Source organism: Terrapene carolina, unplaced genomic scaffold (assembly GCF_002925995.2).
Source record: "Terrapene carolina triunguis isolate 2854851 unplaced genomic scaffold, T_m_triunguis-2.0 Scaffold18, whole genome shotgun sequence".
Taxonomy (NCBI): domain Eukaryota; kingdom Metazoa; phylum Chordata; order Testudines; family Emydidae; genus Terrapene; species Terrapene triunguis.
In genome coordinates, this window is record NW_020664369.1 from 1,800,476 (window position 1) to 1,824,045 (window position 23,570).

General features: G+C 40.7%; 1 long non-coding RNA gene across 1 annotated transcript in view; it reads right to left on the reverse strand.

The window, feature by feature from the left end:
- The window catches only part of LOC113406451, a 32,696-nt gene extending 22,946 nt beyond the window's left edge, over window positions 1–9,750 (reverse strand). Inside the window, exon 1 of the long non-coding RNA XR_003369773.1 lies at window positions 9,654–9,750. This is a non-coding gene — a long non-coding RNA (uncharacterized LOC113406451). The remainder of the gene's footprint in view (window positions 1–9,653) is intronic.
- Window positions 9,751–23,570: the final 13,820 nt, after the last annotated feature.

Genomic DNA, 23,570 nt, shown 5'->3' on the forward strand with positions numbered 1-23,570 from the left:
ATTCTAGAAGACTGGAAAAGGGCAAATATAGTGCCCATCTATAAAAAGGGAAATAAGGACAACCTGGGAATTACAGACCAGTCAGCTTAACTTCTGCATCTGGAAAGATAATGGAGCAAATAATTAAGCAATCAATTTGCAAATATCTAGAAGATAATAAGGTGATAAATAACAGTCAGCATGGATTTGTCAAGAACAAAATGTGTCAAACCAACCTGAGAGCTTTCTTTGACAGGGTAACAAGTCTTGTGGAAGGGGGAAAGCGGTAGATGTGGAATATCTTGACTTTAGTAAGGCTTTTGATACTGTTTCGCATGACCTTCTCATAAACAAACTAGGGAAATACAACCTAGATGGAGCTACCATAAGGTGGGTGCATAACTGGTTGGAAAATCATTCCCAGAGAGTAGTTATCAGTGGTTCACAGTCATGCTGGAAGGGCATAACGAGTGGGGTCCTGCAGTGATCAGTTCTGGGTCCGGTTCTGTTCAATATCTTCATCAATGATTTAGATCAGGGATCGGCAACCTTTGGCCCGCCGCCCGCCAGGGTAAGCATCCTGGCAGGCCGGGCCGGTTTGTTTACCTGCCGGCGCCCACAGGTTCGGCCGATCGCGGCTCCCACTGGCCGCGGTTTGCTGTCCCAGGCCAATGGGGGCTGCGGGATGTGCTGGCTACCGCTTCCCGCCGCCCCCATTGGCCTGAAGTGGGAGACCGCGGCCAGTGGGACCCGCGATCGGCCGAACCTGCAGACGCGGCAGGTAAACAAATCGGCCTGGCCAGCCAGGGTGCTTACCCAGGTGGGCCGCGTGCCAAAGGTTGCCGATCCCTGATTTAGATAACGGCATAGAGAGTACACTTATAAAGTTTGCGGACGATACCAAGCTGGGAAGAGTTGCAAGTGCTTTGGAGGATAGGATTAAAATTGAAAATGAACTGGACGAACTGGAGAAATGGTCTGAAGTAAATAGGATGAAATTCAATAAGGACAAATGCAAAGTACTCCACTTCGGAAGGAACAATCAGTTACACACGTACAAAATGGGAAATAACTGCTTAGGAAGGAGTACTACGGAAAGGGATCTGGGGGTCACAGTGGATCCACAAGCTAAGTATGAGTCAACAGTGTAACGCTGTTGCAAAAAAAGCAAACATCATTCTGGGATGTATTAGCAGGAGTACTGTAAGCAAGACATGAGAACTTATTCTTCCGCTCTACTCTGCGCTGATTAGGTCTCAACTAGAGTATTGTGTCCAGTTCTGGGCGCCATATTTCAGGGAAGATGTGGAGAAATTGGAAAAAGTCCAGAGAAGAGCAACAAAAATGATTAAAGGTCTAGAAAACATGATCTATGAGGTATGTTTAGTCTGGAGAAGAGAAGACAGAGGGGACATGATAACAGTTTTCAAGTACATAAAAGGTTGTTACAAGGAGGAGGGAGAAAAATTGGTCTTCTTAACCTCTGAGGATAGGATAAGAAGCAATGGGCTTAAATTGCATCAAGGCAGGTTTAGGTTGGACATTAGGAAAATCTTCCTGTCAGGGTGGTTAAACACTGGAATAAATCGCCTAGGGAGGTCGTAGAATCTCCATCATTGGGGATTTTTAACAGCAGGTTGGACAAAAACCTGTCAGGGATGGTCTAGATAATACTTAGTCCTGCCTTGCATGCAGGGGACTGGACTAGATGACCTCTCGAGGTCCCTTCCAGTTCTATGATTCTATGATAATCTGATGTCTCTTCAGTGGCAAAAGTCCATTATCCTTTGCCTGCTCTTGAGTCTGGTGACTTCAATAACTCAAAAACATAATTGTTGAGAATTTGGGCATGAAAGGTGGAGAGAGCCTGTCATTGCAGGTTGCATGATTTTTCCAGAAGAGTACCACTGACTTATTTCCTCTAATCCTTTTAGGAATTTTCTGTTCCTATCAATCACTCAAGAACCAAACCAAACGACACCCTGAGGTGGAAGGTCAAACTAAAGTGAGAGAAAAAAACAGTCTAAGGGATTTTTTGAAGCAAAAATATGAGCTAAATCCTCCTGCTGTTCATTCTGTGGAAGGCAGAACATAACTGGAAAAGCTAATGGCAATCTCAAGACAACCTATGAAGATGCTCAACAATTCTGCAGCATCCTTGTACCTGTACAAGTGAGATTTAGAGAAAACTTGTTTAGAGACTGATTATCTTCACTTGGAGAAACAACCTGTTAAAATTTAATGCAGTCAAGCAAAAATGCTTACTCTGTAAAATGGACACTTTCTACACAGAGGAGGAAAGCAAGTGATCTTGCAACACATTATTATGAGGAGATCCTCAAAACAATCCCCACTGCTGTTAGCCTTTTATGGGACTATTTTATCAAAGGTTCTCAAATACTGCAATATCTAATTTTTCCCCCCAGGAAAATGTTATGGAACAGTATGCATTTTGTTTTTTAACTGAGCTGAAATACTACTAGTTTATTATCTGCTAAATGACAATGGACAACATTTCTGTTTCTCTGCTATCTTGCAATTTTATAGGCTAATTAATTTCTTTCCATTGGGAGCTTTCATTTTGCATTCTCTTGATTATCTAAGCCACAGAGGAGTGCTCTCTATAAAAATGCAGCTTGAGTACTCTAGAATTCATAAGTCATTAATCTATACAACAATTCACATACAAAAGTGATTATCACTGCTCAATTCTTAGCAAAGATTACATAGCTGAGCACTCTAGGAGTGAGGTCTTGTATTGTTAAAACATCATTATTTTGTTGGAAACATTCAGTTATTTTCAATCGGTATCTCAGTCATGTTAATTAGCGATGCTCACAATTAGCTTAAAACTTCAGCAACAGCTCCCACTGCAGTGTAGGAGCACCAAAAGCAGTGTGAATACTGCTATTTTTTTTTTAAATGGTATTGCTGTAGCATTCTCTCCACAGTTGTGAGGACTGACATGACAGTTCATATAAAATTACAATGCCTCACTTTAACTTTATCCATCTTTTGTAACAAGATACGTCGTGCAAGAGAACCAAAACAGTTTGTGTGTGTAACTTGATATACATATACACTGTATAAACTAAATTAATATTTTCTTAAATTTAAAAAGCTAAAATATTAAAATATATTTGGATATCATAGGGGTGTAGTTTTGGGATGGGTTGGTAAGCACTGAAGTTGCTGTTTTATCCCCTGCAATTCTTTACACAAGATCAATTTTTCTTTGTTTACCTTCACAGTGTGTCGCTAATCTTACTGGAAGGTTGCCAAGATTCCCTATTTGAAGGCGTCATTAATACAGACACGTATTATATTTCTTCAGCAGATGGTTAATACAAAGACGATGAAAAAGACGTGATAGGTGAAAGTAAAAAGTTTTCTCCAAAAAAAAATTTGAAAGAAGCTTTAAAAAGGTTCTGTATTATTTTCAAAACTCCTTTTTTTAAAATAAAGAACTATTCTGTAGTCAGTGAAACACCCCTACAATTATCATTTCAGCCTGCAAAGACACTACTCTAGCGAACAAATAAACGCAATTAATTTAACAATGAAATTCACAGTCTAACTCAAAATGGCTTTCTTGGTCTGCCCAGTATTCTGAAGTACAACCAAATGTGCATTTGCTGAAGAGATTTCATGCTGCGTGTTGAAGTAAGGTCTTGTCTACACCCTAAGCTTTTTCTGAAAATTGTTCTACTCTTTCAGCAACAGTAGGAGCATCACTGTAAGACATGGTACTTGCAACTTCTGGTGTTTCAATCATGTAGTCTAGCCATGCTGTGAGGAGGGTTACATAGCATGGTGGTAAAAATCTATGAGATCAGCCTATATTTAGTACTCTCACTGTTAGCACAGTGGAGTTATACCAATACTATACCACAGGTGGGAGAGTTTCAGACATCCTCAATGTAAATGCAGCCAAAATGAATCAGGTTGAGTCAACCTGGAGGAGTTCTGTGGACATGCATAAGCAGAGAAACGGAAGTGGTAGGCTTTGTGCAGAGAGACTGGGAAAGCAAGGTCCATGCCAACAATGGACAGAAAAGAGGTCTCCACGGGAGACAGCAGCAGTAAATAGGAGCAGTCACAGGGAAAGAGAGGCTAATGACAGGCAGGGCTTGCAGCTGATTTGAAAGAGGAGAGAGAAGCTACTAAAGGAAAGGAACTGACAGGTGAGGGAAGAGAGTGGTAAACAGTGATGGATGCTGGAAATGGGGAGTGATGGCAGTACAAGGGGAAGCAACCGTCTTAGAAAGATGGTGAAGGGCTTTGGGGGCTCAAGTCTTTCAGCCTGACTGGAAGTTCTTCAGTATCTGAAGGCCAGGGGATGTCTACGTATGTGGGACAGGTGTCTGGGACTGGTAATAATATCGATGAATACCCTTTAAAGAAACAACACTGTTTCCTGCTAATGTTCTCTACATACAATTTAATTCCCTACCACTATATTTTGTATTGTAAAGTGCTGTTTTCCCACTTTTGTTTATAAGCGCTTGAAATTAATGTGGTCTGCTAGTCTGCAGAACCACCTAAATGGAGCACAAATCCCTAAAATATTGTCTGAAGCTTACATAAATAGTGAGTACTTCAGAAAATTTCTCAACAAGGAAGTGGTGATATTTATTAAACCAACATCAAGATGTTTACAGCTAGATGGTGACTAGCCCTGTATGGGTGCATATTTAGAGGGGAAAAGGGATAAGACATTTTCCCGAGGGGATAAGAGCGAATTGGGCTCTTGTTGCGGGAAGAGCATGCAGCACCTTTTGAAAGAATGTATCTAGGACCGCCACGGCCCATGCTACAACATCAGAGACAATGCCTCTGAAATGCCCTTTCTATGTTTTTAATATAGTGCCCATCATCATAGTTTCTAAGGGATGAACAAAATTAAGCCCCAAACCAAGAGCTTTTCATTCTGTTTCTATGAGGGAAACAAATGTCTCGGGACCCCATCACTGCAGGCAATAAGTTACATGCTACAATCTCACTCTTAAGGCTCAGGCCTCGCAAAATAATATTGATCTTAAAGTCAGTCAGATTTCAGGCTTGACTTATTGACCAATATTGCTGCAAAAGCATCTGACAAACAATACAAGTCTTACTGCTAACAAGGCCACGGTGAGCTCCATACACAGCAATATCTGCAAGATTCAATTTAAGACTTCAAGAGACTTGGGAAATTGAAAATAAATACTATATGACCATGATTTGATAATACGATCCTCCATATATTAGGTGTTTATCACTCTTGTTGTGGTACAAATGGTTGAAGATGATTAGGTAAAGTTAATTATTTTGCACTGCACATTAAAGTAATAACTTTTTAAAAAATTAACTCAGAGGTGAAGTCTTATTGACTGCATTATCACCCAACAGATATTCTGTTTATTTGCATTGTTAAAACAAACAAACTGAAAGTGATGTAGACAGAGTTGGTGGAGCCTAGAGAGCTTTGTTAGCGTATGATAAAAGACGGTAAAGCAACAGAAGTTTCATAGCCGTGAGAACATTGTTAGAACACCACAGGCATGCATTTATAAATATATAAGGAGAAATTCCCTTCCCCAAAGAACTAAAACTCTAAGTTACAATTACCAGTTACAATAACATTACAATTACAATATTCTAGTGAGAAGGCAGGGTTTAATTTCATTTTGGGAGAGAAAGAATCTCTCCCCTTCCATTCTCATACTGATGGATGAGGGATGTCATTAAAAAAAATATGAAGAAAAGAGATTGCAGATATCACTCCCCCCGCACACCTCCAGTTCTTCTTCCGACCCTTCCCTTTTGTACCTCCCATCATGGGGCGGGAGAGGGCGAAGAGGTGGAGTTATACTCATGTCCCACTTACTATGCACCTTCCCGTCAGTAGCTCCACCCCTTTCATTTGTTCTGTTCCTTTCATTTTTGCCCTTCCTGGGAGTCTCCCTCTTCCATGGTAGATGATTGCCCTTCTTCCCCCTTCCCACATTACTTCATATTTTTCCTTTTCTTTCCTGTCCCCTGGTAACTGCTGCCCTTATTAGAGCAGTATGGTATAACTGAGAATATGGGATGAGTTTAACAAAATAATTTCAGACTGAAAAAGCCAGGAAAAATTTAACTGAGAGATCTTAAAAGATTGTGGAATGATCTTTAAAGAGAAATGGGAGAAGACTCACCATTTGGGACATCTAAATCTAGATTCAACGGACTGGAGAAGTAGAAAACAGTCCTGCACTGGCATTTGGTGGGGAATGAAGGAGGGATGATATGATGCAAGTGATCTATTTTAATAGGCTTTTTCCATCAGAAGTTCTACAACTAACCATACTGGATACGTACCGTATGTCTTCTGGATGTTTATATCAACATGACCAACTGTGCAAAATGCTAACAATGTTACAATTTGGGTACTCCAATATTACAACCACATTCTCATTAGGGGTACGTCTACACAGCAACTAGACATGGGCAAGCCAAGTCGGGCTCATGGGGCTTGGGCTACAGTGCTGTTTCATTGCTGGGTAGACGTCTGGACTTGGGCTGGAGCCTGGGCTCTAGGACCCTGTGAGGTGGGAGGGTTCCAGAGCTCAGGCTCCAGCCTATGGGCGGTGGGTAGGCAGAGCCTCCCCAAACAGCCAGGCATGGCCCCGCCCACACTGCAACCCCAGGGCCCCACTTCCCAGGGTTGCGGCAGTGCCGCGTGCTCTCCCTCCTGGCACGCTGGGGAGGCTGCAGCGGCGCTGCTGTGCGCTATCCCTCCTGGCGCTCCGAGGCTGGAGGAGGCTGCGGGCACTAGCCAGCATGGGACAGGGACCGGCAGCCACGGTGGGGAGGATCTGGGTTCCGGGGGCACGGAAGGGGCTGGACCTCGGGTGGAAGGGGTGGGAGTCTGGGGGCTAGCCGCCCCCAGACAGTGGTTCACACGGCGCCCATGCTCCAGCCCGGGCCCAGAAGTCTACATAGCAATGAAACAGCACCTCAGCCCAAGCCCCAGGAGCCCAAGTCAGCTGGCACGGGCCAGCCATGGGTTTCTCTTTGCCGTGTAGACGTACCCTAGGAGATCTAGTAACAGGCTGGGGGGACAACTGTGTTACAAGACTGTTAAAAGTTGTAGTATCAATAGCATCATGACTGTAGTCTATAACTAGACTAAAACTTTAGGGCTTGTCTACACACAAAAGTTATACTGTTTTAACTACAGAGGTATAGTCAAAGTAGTATAACCCCCTAATATGGTGCGATGTTCTCTGATTAAAATAGGACCATATAGATCATTGCTGCAACCACTGTTATATATTTGCAACAAATCTTGTACGAAATGTGGCATGTAAGATGTCTATGGAAAGGTTATGATTTGCTGAATATAATTATACTATTTGTATACATGTATCATTTTTGTATTTCAAGTTATGAGTACTGACGCTATACCTGTATTTCAAATGTTTGCTTCTGGAATAACGCCCACAAGGTAGTTAGCCAGCGCATCTTGGAGGGACTATTCAAACTGAGTGGCCCATCAAAAGGATACTTAACTCACAATGGACCATGGGAGATGACCATCTAAACTGAATGGACTTTCCTGTGAACGTTCCATCTGAAGTATAGGTAATGGCTTCCTGCTATGACTAAGCGAAATCAGGCATGGACATGTGACTTACCCATGTGACTCCAAACTCCCATCTTTTACCTGTAATTTTCCATTAGCTGTGCTGAGGGCTTTGTTTGAAACAATTGGTTTCCTTCCACATGGCAGAAACTATAAAAGGCCTTGGAAATCCCTTCAACTTTGCCTCTTTCCTGGTCCAGCCTCTTTCATGCTCAAACCTCTGGACTATGGACTTATACTATTGGGAGCATTCTAACCAAGGGACTGAGGTTCTTCCAATGATTTGGAAGCAACCAGAGACTTAACAAGCCAGCAGTTTATTCCATTGCTGCTACAAGCCTGAACCAGATCTTTGCAATTATTGTATGTATTTGATTCCTTTAACCAATTTTAACTTTCACCTTTCTTTCTTTTTATAAATAAACCTTTAGATTTTAGATACTAAAGGTTTGGCATCAGTGTGATTTTTGGGTAAGATCTGAGTTGTATATTGACCTGGGTGTGTGGCTGGTCCTTGGGATCAGAAGAACCTTTTATTTGATGAGACTGGTTGTAAAGAACCACTCATCTTTAAATCCAGTGTTTTGGGGGGTGATACGAGGACTGGAATATTTAAGGAAACCGATTACCTGATTTCTTGTTAGCCAGTGTGGTGAGACAGAAGTTTACTGTTGTTGCTTATTTCAGTATTGGAAGAGGAATAAATTATACCAGGATAAGGCACATGCATGCTGGTATAACTGCATCTACACTAAAAAGTTTACCAGTATAACTATTTTGGTAAAAAGTCACATTCCTAACTGGAATACTGGTATGAAATCTGTGCGTAGATCAGTCCTTAGACTATAGCTACTACAAAAGCAGTGTGCTCTGAGAAAGGAATGATTCTTTTGTGACCTGTTAGAATAGGTTGTCTACACTATGGGGACTACAGTGGCATAGCTACAGCATCATAGCTATGCTGCACTAATCCCGTAGTGTAGACGCAGCCTATAGTGACAGAAGGGGGTTTTCCATCATTGTAGGTAGTTCACCTCCCTGAGTGGCAGTAGATAGGTTGATAGAAGTATTATTCCGTTGACCTAGCTGCATCTATACCAGGGGTTAGGTTGGCATAGCTATGCCACAAAGGGAAGTGAGTTTTTCCTACCCAGAGAGATGTGGCTACATCAATCTAAATTTTAAGTGTAGACCAGGTCTTAAATTGGATTGTATTCTAAAATAATGGTTGTGTACCATACATGTTGTCATTTGTTTTATGTAAATAAAATCTTAACCAGAAGTACAAAAGAGCAAATGACTCATACGTGACTAATTCTTAGTGTGATTTAATTTTAACAATGTTCCTCGCATACAACATCTAAGTTGCTTATTATAGATGCATACATACAAATTACACAAAAAGGATCTTTTAAGAAGGAGGGCATTATAGCTTGTATTCATACCAGATGACACTGACCTGCAAAGTGGATGTAATATTATTAGAGTAATTGAAACAGAAAATATGTACTATGAAGGAATAATGATGCAAAGATTTACCAATTGTTTCCCGTCATTCAGGAAACTTGCTGCAAAGGCTTAGAAGTTAAAGATACTTCCTTAGCCTTTTACATCTGCAGAATACATTATTGTTATTATGCATGACCCAAAAGTGGAATGTACAATCTCATGGTACAGTGTCTCTGCCCTTAAGGCCATGAAATTGAATTTCAGACATGACTAAAGATGAGAGGTAATAAAAACAGCAGAAAGAGGTTGTGGAAGGAAAAACAGGAAGGAGAGTTCTGCTATGCCTCTGCCATGCAACAAAGAGGAATTAGAATCAGCAGTTCTTAGCCACTGGATTGGCGCTGGACTCCAGAGAGAAGGAAGTTATCCAGGAAACAAAACATATGCAGAATCTTTATACCATAGAAAAAAGGGATTTTCAAAGGCGAAGACTTTTGATATGAAAAAAGGCCACAGAAAGCCTGGACCTACAGGGGAGTCATTCCATAGAGCAACTATATTCCTTAGAGACTTGTAGTGATTAAGAATAGCAGGGGAAAAGGTTAAAGTAACTTACATTATACTGATGATTAGCCACAGGTTTATAATTGGTTGTTACAGCTTTGTCCAATTGCTGTGATAGTCTTACAGGTTTAGAAGATTCTTCTATCTGCAGCCTTCAATAGAGAAAGAGTATAATTATTAAAAACTTCACAATACACACACCACTACTGAATTTATTCTAAGAATCAACAAGTATGGACCAACTCTAATCAAAGGTGAATTGCAAAGAAAAGTAGTATTTGTACACTTTTCCCCCTTTTAATATTTATACTTATTAATTTTTTTCAATACAGCAAATATACCATAACACTGAAATTAATCATAAATCTTTTTCTTTTTTAAATCAGGTCTTGTCTATCCTATTTTTGCTCAAGAACCCTATGGACTATTAGGAAATTTTGGAAGTAAGCCATCAGAAGATATTGAAAGCAATTGAGTGGGGATGCTCAGATTTATTAACACATAATTTAACTCAAAAGCATGATAAACTCTTGAGAGAAAAAGTTTTCTTTGTTAAAGATTCAAATCCACACCTATAGTTCATTCAATGGAAGGCTGTGGAAAACACTCACTTCAGCTATGCAGTCCTCCAAGGAGCCTTCCACAAAAACTAGGAAAGAATAGACTTAATGTCCCTAGTATTTTAAAGATAAATATAAAAACATGCAGAAGAGACTTTTCAGACCTTCATCTTGCATGATAAAGAAGCAATAAAGAGCACAATTTTTTTTGCAAGTCACTTGTAAAAGCATGAATGCAGGGATAAAGTTATCCAAATTTGGAACAACATATGTTCAGTCAACATGCTAAGATATACAACAAAAGTGACCATAAAGCTCTCTCTTAGTCCAAAGTTACTGTACATCAATTTTTGAATATCTAGTCTAAGGTTCAGATTTACACAATTTTTGCTAATTCCATCACACTAAAAGGACAAAGGAATTTTTGTGCTAGGTCAGACCCAGCCCTCCATCTCGTTCAGTATCATTGGCACAAACAACTGCTTCAAAGGAAGGTGCGAGAAACCCTGCACTAGAAAGTTATAGGATAACTTGCCCCCAGAGAAAGTTTAAATTAATGTCTGCTTGACGTCAGCACTTAAATAAAACTAAACCTTCCAACCCGTGAAGTATTTTTCCCCTAAAGGCACACTTTACAGATACAAATATCAATTTTTAATCATACATGATCCAAGTATTGTATAATAGTAAGAGAACAATGAAGTCTGTCTGGGACTGAAGAAAAAACATTGACACTAAGGCAACACAAAATACAACACCGGATAAACCACCAGATAATATAAAAAATTATGTGATTAAAAACGTCAAAGTTCTCTGATCTCTTTAGTTCTTGTTCCTATCCATGCACTTGTATCTTTTCAAACTATATTTTACATTTGAAAACCAATGTGTCAGATATACAAGATTAAATCCAACATAGACTTTTCCAGTTTACATTGACAATGGCAGAATCTCCTCTTTTTGTCTCTAACATAAAAATTAATTATATTGACAGAAACAATCTGTTTATTTTAGAGAATTTCAGAAAGAAAATAAGTTAAGAATCTACTATATACAGCAGCTGGAGGTTCAATAATCATCCTTCAAATTTAGCAGTCATATTTTCTTCTAGAGATATATATTCCACTTCCTTTGGGATTTTTGTAAAGATGTTATTGTTTAATAGTTTCAGGGTGTCTTAAAAATACATCTGCCTTGTACTCTAAACCCGAGTAAAGTATGCCAACATTCCTAATTAAAGCCAACCCTGAACAAAATATAGTTTAAACACCGTCACTACATAAGCGTTAGCCAATTTTTCTTCTAACTGTCTGGGAGTAGTTTCCCCCAGGGTTTAATTTAATTCTTGCCCATTGCTCCCAGCTCCAGTTCTTTCAAATGAAAGCAGCATTTTTCTATTTTAAAAGTTTCTTTTGTCTTCCGGTCTAATCAGTTACTGTTACACGTTATTGATTTGGTTACCAAAGCACTCTCAAGAGAATAGACTGATTTTTGGAGGAGGGTAAAACAGTGAAAGTAAATTTGTGTGTCTTCTCCCCAACCCCAATGGACATCATGACCCAAATTCTGCCCTGTTCTCAGTTTCATGTAACCCTTAAGTGAGTGAGGTTAAACACGGTGTAATTCAGGGCAGAATTTGGCCCACTGTGTTTACCTCTTTTCTTTACACCTCAGTCTTTTCCTCTCATTTGGCTATATAGGTCTTTGAGTCTTCCCCCTCCCTGATTTTTTCCCTTGCTTCACTTGTCTCCTCCAAGGCCCCTCTTTTAGGCAACGCTCCTAGAAAAGGAGGACAAGAGACAGTTCCTGACAAAACCTCTCAGTGCTGTTCCTTGTCTTTGCCAAAAGCGGTTTCTAGAGATAAAGTAGGCAAAGTGTGCTAGATTCGCATTTCTCAGGAAATCATAGAATCATAGAACTGGAATGGACCTCGAGAGGTCATCAAGTCCAGTCCCCTGCACTCAAGGCAGGGCTATTATTTAGACCATCCCTGACAGGTGTTGGTCCAACCTGCTCTTAAAAAACCCCAATGATGGAGATTCCACAACCTCCCTAGGCAATTTATTCCAGAGCTTAACCACTCTGATAGTTAGGAAGATTTTCCTAATGTCCAACCTAAACCTGCCTTGATGCAATTTAAGCCCATTGCTTCTTGTCCTATCCTCAGAGGTTAAGAAGAACAATTTTTCTCCTTCCTCCTTGTAAAAACCTTTTATGTAATTGAAAACTTATGTCTCCTCTCAGTCTTCTCTTCTCCAGACTAAACAAACCCAATTTTTTCATTCTTACCTCATGTTTTCTAGACCTTTAATTATTTTTGTTGTCCTTCTCTGGACTTTCTCCAGTTTGTCCAAAACTTTCCTGAAATATGGTGCCCAGAACCGGACACAATACTCCAGTTGAGGCCTAATCAGCCCGGAATAGAGCGGAAGAATTACTTCTCATGTTTTGCTTACAATACTCCTGCTAATCCATCCCAGAATGATGTTCGCTTTTTTTGCAACAGTGTTACACTGTTGTCTCATATTTAGCTTGTGATCCACTATGACCCCCAGATCCTTTTCCGCAGTACTCCTTCCTAGGCAGTCATTTCCCATTTTGTACGTGTGCAACTGACTGTTCCTTCCTAAGTGGAGTACTTAGCATTTGTCCTTATTGAATTTCATCCTATTTACGTCAGACCATTTCTCCAGTTTGTCCAGATCATTTTGAATTTTCATTCTATCCTCCAAAGCACTTGCAATCCCTCCCACCTTGGTATTATCCACAAACTTTATAAATGTACTCTATGCCATTATCTAAATCATTGATGAAGATATTGAACAGAACTGGACCCAGAACCGATCCCTGCAGGACCCCACTCGTTATGCCCTTCCAGCATGACTGTGAACCACTGATAACTACTCTCTGGGAACGGTTTTCCAATCAGTTATGCACCCACCTTATGGTAGCTCCATCTAGGTTGTATTTCCTTAGTTTGTTTATGAGAAGGTCATGTGAGACAGTATCAAAAGCCTTACTAAAGTCAAGATATACCACATCTACCACTTCCCCCCCATCCACAAGGCTTGTCACCCTGTCAAAGAAAGCTCTCAGGTTGGTTTGACACGTTTTGTTCTTGACAAATCCATGCTGACTGTTATTTATCACCTTATCTTCTAAGTCTTTGCAAATTGATTGCTTAATTATTTGCTCCATTATCTTTCCGGGTACAGAAGTTAAGCTGACTGGTCTGTAATTCCCAGGTTGTCCTTATTTCCCTTTTTATAGATGGGCACTATATTTGCCCTTTTCCAGTCTTCTGGAATGTCTCCAGTCTTCCATGACTTTTCAAAGATGATTGCTAATGGCTCAGATATCACCTCAGTCAGCTCCTTGAGTATTCCAGGATGCATTTCATCAGGTCCTGGTGATTTGAAGACATCTAACTTGTCTAAGTAATTTTTGACTTGTTCTTTCCTTATTTTAGACTCTGATCCTACCTCATTTTCACTGTGATCAGACCTCATTCACTATGTTAGACGTCCAATCACCACCAACCTTCTTGGTGAAAACCGAAACAAAGAAGTCATTAAGCACCTCTGCCATTTCCACATTTTCTGTTATTGTCTTTCCCCCCTCGTTGAGTAATGGGCCTACTCTGTGCTATGTGACTGTAGCTTAGGCTTGAATTCAGATGCTCTGCCTTTAGTCCAGTAGAACAACCTCCTCAAGGCCATTTCAGTGTCTCTACTTTTCTCTCTCATTATTTTAAATTTCCCTCTTGTTCCCATCATCACTTCACATAACCACACAGCACCCTTGCAATAGTAGGGCACTGTGCCTGTGCTGCTGACCATAACACATCCCCAGTAGCACTGCACAATGTGTACTACGTGCAAATGCTGAGATACGGTCTCCTCTTTAGGATTGTCCACATGAGCAATTTAATAACACTTAGTAAATACTCATCTAATTCTTTAAGTTTCTAAAGCACTGTACTGATGTTAGATAATGATCATAGAAGATTAGGATTGGAAGAGATCTTAGAAGGTCATCTAGTCCAACCCCCTGCTCAAAGCAGGACCAAACCCAACTAAATCATCCCAGCCAGGGCTTTGTCAAGCCGGGCTTTAAAAACCTCTAAGGATGGAGATTCCACCGCCTCCCTAGGTAACCCATTCCAGTGCTTCACCACCCTCCTAGTGAAATAGTTTTCTTAATATCCAACCTTGACCTCCCCTACTGCAACTTGAGACCATTGCTCCTTGTTCTGTCATCTGCCACCACTGAGAACAGCCTAGCTCCATCCTCTTTGGAACCCCCCTTCAGGTAGTTGAAGGCTGCTATCAAATCCCCCCTCACTCTTCTCTTCTGCAGACTAAATAAGCCCAGTTCCCTCAGCCTCTCCTCATAAGCCATGTGCCCCATCCCCCTAATCATTTTTGTTGCCTTCCGCTGGACTCTCTCCAATTTGTCCACATCCTTTCTGTAGTCGCGGGTCCAAAACTGGACAATATTCCAGATGTGGCCTCACCAGTGCCAAATAGAGGAGAATAATCACTTCCCTCGATCTGCTGGCAATGCTCCTACAAATGCAGCCCAATATGCCGTTAGCCTTCTTGGCAACAAGGGCACACCATTGACTCATATCCAGCTTCTTCTCCACTGTAATCCCCAGGTCCTTTTCTGCAGAACTGCCACTTAGCCAGTCGGTCCCCAGCCTGTAGCAGTGCATGGGATTCTTCCATCCTAAGTGCATGACTCTGCACTTGTCCTTGTTGAACCTCAGATTTCTTTTGGCCCAATCCTCTAATTTGTCTAGGTCACTCTGGACCCTATCTCTCCCTCCAGCTTAGTGTCATCTGCAAATTTGCTGAGGGTGCAAATTAATCCCATCATCCAGATCATTAATAAAGATGTTGAACAAAACCAGCCCCAGGATAGACCCCTGGGGCACTCCACTTGATACCGGCTGCCAACTAGACATCGAGCTGTTGATCACTACCTGATGATCTAGCCAGCTTTCTATCCACCTTATAGTCCATTCATCCAATCCATACTTTTTTAACTTGCTGGCAAGAATACTGTGGGAGCCCGTATCAAAAGTTTTGCTAAAGTCAAGATATATCAGGTCCACTGCTTTCCCCATATCCACAGAGCCAGTTTTCTCAGCATAGAAGGCAATCAGGTTGGTCAGGCATGACTTGGCGTTGGTGAATCCATGTTGACTGTTCCTGATCACCTTCCTCTCCTTCAAGTTCTTCAAAATGGATTCCTTGAGGACCTGCTCCATGATTTTTCCAGGGATTGAGGTGAGGCTGTAGTTCCCCGGATTCTCCTTCTTCCCTTTTTTAAGGATGGGCACTATATTTGCCTTTTTCCAATCGTCTGAGTTTTCAAAGATAATGTCCAACGGCTCTTCACATCAGCAAACTCCCTGAGCACCCATGGACTTGCGCATGTCTAGCTTGTGCATGCCTAACAACAATGCAGGGAAGTTTCCCCATATGGAAACAGAGTCAAAGAAGTTAAATAACTTGCCCAGGACTGGATACTGAGTCTGTGGCAAAGTCAGGACTAGAACTCATGGGTTCCTTGCTTCTAACCTTGTGTTCAAGTCCACTAGATCACACTGCTATTGTGGTAATAGGCCAAATGTAAACCAATGCCTTTCCATGCTGCACATTCCTTCCTACCAACAATTCTCCATTCCAATACATTTATCAGGTAAATATATTTGTCCATAGTTATATTAAAATCAATCGGAATACCTCCACCTTCTTCTAGGGTTACTGGGAACTAAAGGCACTTAGCATTTTGCAGGATCAAGCCCTGCATGCTGATATGTGATTTCAATACTGAAATACTCACTATGGATTCTCAACACCTCCAGCTCCTGCACTGAGTAGAAAACAGCCATGGAATATTAAATCTTCTGCACAGATGAATATAACCTTCATAAAAGAACACTACTTTCAAAATAAAACTGAAAGTATGGGTTTGAACACCTCATAATACACTGGAAATAGCCTTACGGTTGTTATGCCAAAAATGTTGCTGCTTAATAAGTCCGAAATTTTGACCATAGCGAATGCAATCAAGAGATCCCCAAGCACAGTACCTGATATGGATTGGAGACCATTTAAGGCCAAAGAAGAGCACTTCCATGTTTCAGCATTTTAATTAAAATTACATTAAAATGCACAAACTCTTACTATCCATTTCAGTGCAGATTCTAAAAATTAACCTATTTTGCATACAAGCAAGATAGTAATTTCTTACATTTACATTTTTTAAAAAGAGTTGCCATGCAGTCTAGTATTTTTATGTTAACACTAGAGCAGTGGTATTTTCCAGAATATGTACGTTTGCTGCCTTCAAAGAGTGACAGGCCTTGTGGGATCTTTGTTTTGACTAAATATATGTCTGTAATTGTTACATTTTGAGTGCCACATTTCAATACTAAGCAAAAGAAAAGTAGTCATGAATGTAATGTGAAGCCCCCGCCCCCAACACAGAGTATTTGTAAGGAGAGGTTGAGAAAATTCTTGCCTTTATGGAGAATGAGAGAGAATTCTACCAAATAGAACTTGCAAGCCAAGTCAACCTGTTTGAGCAGATGTTGGCAAGCTTCACTTCCAAGATGTACCAGCTTTCATTGGCAGCAATTCTCCAGTTGAAATCACTGTATCTGGCACCCACCAAGGTCTAAGAAATATCAATGTGGTAGTTCAATGTTTCTTCTGCTCTCTACACTAAAGGTTCCCTAAGTGTGATCCATGAACCACTGGTGGTCCACAGAAAGCTAGCTAATAACATAGGGGCTAACTTTTCTTCCTGTTTCCAGCTGCTGAACTGCAGTACAGAAAGCTAAAAATATATCAATTTCCAAAAATCACTCTTTAATGTAAGCAATTGCTGCACTTGCCACAAAGACGTTCTGCATCTGTAAGTGGGAGCAATGGTGAGCCATGAGATAATCTTTTCACTATGTGTCCACACTATGAAAATGATTGACAACATGCTCCTTCCACCTCTTGCCCCACTGGACCATCTTTCCCATTTTTTGTTTTCTTATGTCTTCACACTCTCCTGAAGAATTATGGCATCCAAACATCTCCAGATGTTTTGAATCACTGGGTGTCCATAAAATTCACAATATTTTTCTCTGGTACTCTGATGCCAGCTGCTCTGTCACTTTGCTCAGAAGCCCCAGAATGTGCAATTATAAACAGCTGAGAAGCATGATAGATACAAACACACTAATATTGTTCCAGTCGTTGACCGAGTTTTGAAGTGTTCTCCGACTTGTTTTTGAATGTTATAATTCTTGATGTCTGATTTGTGTCCATTTATTCTTTTGTGTAGAGACTGTCTGGTTTGGCCAATGTACATGGCAGAGGGGCATTGCTGGCACATGATGGCATATATCACATTGGTAGATGTGCAGGTGAACGAGCCTCTGATAGTGTGGCTGATGTGATTAGGTCCTAATATGGTGTCCCCTAAATAGATATGTGGACAGAGTTGGCAACGGGCTTTGTTGCAAAGATAGGTTCCTGGGTTAGTGTTTTTGTTGTGCGGTTGCTGGTGAGTATTTGCTTCAGGTTGGGGGGCTGTCTGTAAGCGAGGACTGGCCTGTTTCCTAAGATCTGTGAGAGTGAGGGATCGTCCTTCGGGATAGGTTGTAGATCCTTGATGATGCGCTGGAGAGGTTTTAGTTGGGGGATGAAGGTGACGGCTAGTGGCGTTCTGTTACTTTCTTTGTTGGGCCTGTCCTATAGTAGGTGACTTCTGGGTACTCTTCTGGCTCTGTCACTCTGTTTCTTCACTACAGCAGGTGGGTATTGTAGTTGTAAGAACGCTTGTAGGTTGTAAGAGATCTTGTAGGTGTTTGTCTCTGTCTGAGGGGTTGGAGCAAATGCGGTTGTATCTTAGAGCGTGGCTGTAGACAATGGATCATGTGGCGTGGTCTGGATGAAAGCTGGAGGCATGTAGGTAAGTATAGCGGTCAGTAGATTTCTGGTATCAGGTGGTGTTTATGTGACCATTGCTTATTAGCACTGTAGTGCCCAGGAAGTGGATCTCTTGTGTGGACTGGTCCAGGCTGAGATTGATGGTGGGATGGAATCATGGTGGAATTCCTCAAGGGCTTCTTTTCCATGGGTCCAGATGAGGAAGATGTCATCAATGTAGCGCAAGTAGAGTAGGGGCGTTAGTGGACGAGAGCTGAGGAAGCGTTGTTCTAAGTCAGCCATAAAAACATTGGCATACTGTGGGGCCATACCACACAACATTCAAAAACCAGTCGGAGACCACTTCAACCTCCCTGGTCACTCAATTACAGACCTAAAAGTCGCAATTATTCAACAAAAAAACTTCAAAAACAGACTCCAACGAGAAACTACAGAACTGGAATTAATTTGCAAAATGGACACCATTAAATTAGGCTTTAATAAAGACTGGGAGTGGCTAAGTTATTACACAAACTAAAAACTATTTCTCCAGGCTAATTTTCCCCCTACTGTTACTCACACCTTTTTGTCAACTGTTTGAAATGGACCATCCTGATTATCACTACAAAAGTTTTTTTTCTCCTGCTGATAATAGCCCACCTTAATCAATTAGTCTCATTAGAGTTGGTATGGCAACCCCCATTTTTTCCATCTTCTCGCTCTCTATATATCTATATCTATCTTCTTACTGTATTTTCCACTGTATGCATCTGATGAAGTGGGCTCTAGCCCACAAAAGCTTATGCTCAAATAAATGTGTTAGTCTCTAAGGTGCCACAAGTACTCCTCGTTCTTTTTGCTAATACAGACTAACATGGCTACCACTCTGAAACCATTCTCAATTAAGTTACTTTAAGGTCAAACTTTGATCCTTTGTGACAGTTGACCTGGAGACCCAACATTTGAAGGCCTAATGGGGTGTGGAAGAAGGGCTGAAGTGCTCCCAAGAATAAAATCTTGGACATTTCTTATATAAACCTTTCATAATTTAAAATAACTCAACATGGTTCTCTTCTAATATTAAATAATTCACAAATAAATTACCTCTAAGATACATACGCCTCTGCACAATTTCACAGCAACTGCAACAATTAGGATATATCATGTAATAACAAAGTTAATGATTCTCTCTTTTCCCCTTCTATACACTCCACTACTTCCTCAAACCAATGTTTTACTTATTTTGTACTGACCAATATAAATCACCTTCAATTCTGATTCCCACTGTGACTCCTCTTTGCTGTTAACTGCTTTTTCACTGACCAGTCGAGTCTGAAGTGTTTCTTTCCCTTTTGTTACCAGCACATGCGCACCATTACTTTAGTTTCTTAATACCACCTCACTGTTTGTGTCTCAGACACAGAATTGCTTGACCCAAATAGTTTTAATTTTCTCAATCTTTTCCAAACTTAAATGACTCTTACTGCTTTAGTATGGCTTTCTTAACAAGTATTACCAGGCCCCAGAAGTAAGTGATTTCAAGTGTGCTGGTTTAGGCCCCACTTCAGAAAAGCAGTTAAGACTGTGCTCAGAGTTGTATGCTGTCCTGAAGAAGGAGGTTTTCTGAAGTCAGGGCCTTAGCCTGGAACTGTTTCTCTGCCTTGTGATTCACTCATCTTTGCTCCTCTGCCTTCTATTCTCCTCGTTGGTCCTATTCTTTCTTTAACTGGTGGTCTTAAAGAATCACAATACTGATACCAGGGTTTTCTCTTTGGTGTTAATTTCTCTCTCCAGTTAGTCTTTCTTCCTTTTTCTCTTTCTTTCTTGTTATTGTATCTTTTTGTATGTTTTGGCTAGAAACATACAGGTGATAGACAAGAGAGTGAGCCCATCAGATCCAAGTACATTAATTGGCATTGTGATACACCAGATTGAATCAGGGATTGGGACTCTCCAACTTTAAATTTTTACTTCATAAACTATCTTTCATGTAATGTTAAAGTTGAGAAGTCGCCACAATGGAAAGGCATCAAATCCTAAAAGTTAATAATGAATTATTATCATTTGTATTATTGTAGTGCCTAGGCGCCTCAGTTGTGGACTAAAACCCCATTGTGCTAGCAGCTGTACAAACACTGAACAAAAAGACAATCCCTCCCTAAAAGCTTACAGTCTAAGATGAGACAACTGATGAACATAGACTAACACAGGAGTGCAAGGAAATAATGAGACGACCTTGGTTAGCACAATGGGCAATGGTCTCAGCACCCTCGCAGCCTAACTGTAGTGAAGTTGTTTTGTAGGCATCGTGGCAAGAAGAGAGTTTTAAGGAGGGATTTGAAGGATAATGAATTCGTTTTGTGGATGTTTACAGGGAGCTATACCCAAACATGAGGGGCAGCATGGGAGAAAGCACAAAGGTGCCTGTTTGAAAATTTAACACAGTAGTTCTCAAACTTTTGTACTGGTGACCCCTTTCGCATAGCAAGCCTCTGAGTGCGACCCCCCTTATAAAGTAAAAACACATTTTAAAATATTTAACACCATTATAAATGCTGAAGGAAAAGTGGGGTTTGGGGTGGAGGCTGACAGCTTGCGACCCCCCCATGTAGTAACCTCACGACCCCCTGAGGGGTCCCGCCCCCCAGTTTGAGAACCTCCGATTTAACAAGTGATGGAAGCTGGCACCATGGGCCGACTTGGAGGCAGAAGTCCCGTCCCCCCCCCTTAACATAGTTGTATCATGGAATTCCCCTCACCCCCCCACTCCCTTAACATAGTTGTATCATGGAAGAAAGTACATAACAGGACAATTTTCCAAAAATCAAAGTTGTTGCAATAGCAGATCGAGATTTGATGAAGCAGAAATAAATCACAACTTAATTCATCTGTCTTCGGTAAGGAACTAGACACTCAAACACTCATGATCCTAAAACATAGGCCAACAGCTCTCTGAAAGATGAAATAAGCTTGGTAGAATATTAACAACACTGTTAGTTAAATTCAAGAAAAATGGTCCCTCTAATCAGGAGGGTTTAGAGAACTGGTACACAAACATTTTCACCTCGATTGTAGGCCTCTGGTTCTAATGCAACTTAGTCATTTTCACAGGATAGCTGTTCAATGACTACTGCATGTGAAATTAATTGGTCTGAGTCCAGTTCTGGTCCCACCCACCTCTCTCTTGGTTGCTGGGAGCTGCATAAAGAGCCCTGCTGTTTCTTACATATGCTCCCGCTTTATGAAAGGGGTGCATAACTTTCCTGACAACCTGCTCTTTGCTGGTGGTGGGAGAACAGTGCCATTATTTCATCTACAATGGAAATTCGTTAATTGTAGCCTCATTCCACAGGTGAACTCTTTAGTCTCTTTCACATATTGGAGTATCACCCTAATACCCATGCTAACACAAGACAAGAACAGAGGAGTGGGAGTAGGCATTGGATGGAGCTAGCTGGGAGGAGATGGGGGAAGAAGAGCCGTCACTTGATTATTTGACTCTCCAAGACCAAACGGATGACTGAATTTTTCATGCTCTAAACAGGGAGTGGGATTTCAAACTAATTTTTAATGCTGAAACCCCAGCATTTCAAGAAACATACTGTGACTACATGATGTTAATTACACCTACTAATGTGGGTGGTATCTTGTGTATATTCTGTAGGCTGGCATCTTGTGTATATTCAAGATTGAGTGATGAATCAGTGGAGTCTATGGCGTTTTCATGTCTGTTATTGAGACAACAAGCATCCCATGGCATGACTGATTATTCCAATTCTATAGATTTTTGCTTTACATACCACATGAAGTGAAATGAGTGACAGTTGAACACTATGCAACATTCTCTTTTCAATGCTTTGTTTTGTTCCGTTTGATAAAATGTGGGTAATTCAGTAGAGCTCCTAAATCCCTAGTTTTATGTCCGAGTTTATTAGTGTTCCAGAACTTATGCTTAAATTCCAGGTAATGATTGAATGCCATCAGTATAAATACATGGCTTTCAGCATCCCAGAATAAAGTGACAAAACCCCAGGATGGTATTACCTTGCCCTAATCGTATCCACTGCATTCACTTTACCTATTAGTGCCCCCAATTCAGCAAGGAATTTTAGCACATGCCTAACTTTAAACATGTAAATAGCCCTATTGAAGTTGATGAGAGTGCCCAAGAGCTTAAACTGCGGATAAAAACAAAACAAAATAAATCTAAACATTTTCAATATGAAAGTAAAGGCTCAATCATGCAAGGTGCTTAGTGTAACGCCGACAGGCCCCGATCATTGGTAGGTGGGATTGAACCAGGGACCTCTGGAGCTTAGTGCATGAGCCTTTACTGCATGAGCTAAAAGCCAACTGGCTGTTCGCTAAGGCTGTGGAGCAGACTCATTTTATCTCTCGCAAAGTGGTCTTGGTGCCACTAGATGGGACAGAACACCACACCCTGGAGGTGTGTGGGTTACACTTAGCACTTGCATTCCGATCCAGCAAAGCACTCAAGCACATCCTACTGATGTCAATGGGACTAGTCATTCATGTACTTAAACACATGTAAGTGCTTTGCTGGATTGGGGCCCTTAGAGCCCAGCAACTTGCAGGCTCAAGCCCTAAATCACCTTTTATCTCAATAGGAATTTACTTGAATAGTTGCTTTGAGATCATAAACCTACTAGTTCTCATATGATCCAAAGACTTCCAGGAAAGACAAGGTAGACAAGACCTGACTTCCTAAAGTAAAAACAAACCAAAATAAATCTTTTAAATAATTCATGCATCAAGCTCATAACTTCTGTTTGAGCTATAGCATAGAAAGATATATAGCTCTAATTTAAAGACCGGAAGTGATGGAAAATCCACTGCATACCGAGGTGCCTTTTTCAGGAAATCATAACAGCATAACAAAGCGCAAAAAAAAAAAAAAAAAATCTCGTTTAAACTAGTACCAAGACTGCTTTACAATAAATACAAATATCTCATTGTTAGAACTTATTTGAACTCAGATTGTCGAAAAGGCAATTGAAATTTGTAGCTGTTAACATTAATAATTTCTACATTAAAATGAAAAAAACTCCATTGTCCTCAAATAATAAAATCCATCACTTTTATTATTTACCAAGAGTATTAACAGCAGAGACTGATCTGGAAAAACATCTAGGGAAGACAGTCTAAAATTTCTTGCCATTGGTGCAGATCCACCAGAAATGTGGAACATTTTGCTGGTGGTAGCAATGGTGAGAAATTTTAGGAGGAAGAATCCAGTGTAGAAAAGCTCTTAGTTCTTTCACTCCCCTTTGCTGCATCTGTTGCAAAGCCTGGGGTTTAAGGTAACAGTAAAGCAGGGTTAGTTTACAAGCTCAGTTATTTTGCTTTGCAAAATCTTCTGACAGAGTTGTTCAGAGAGTAGTTAAAGATCAGCAGGAAAGGAAGAGTCAATCTGGTGTTTAAGATTCCCAAAATAAAAATTAGGCCAGCTAC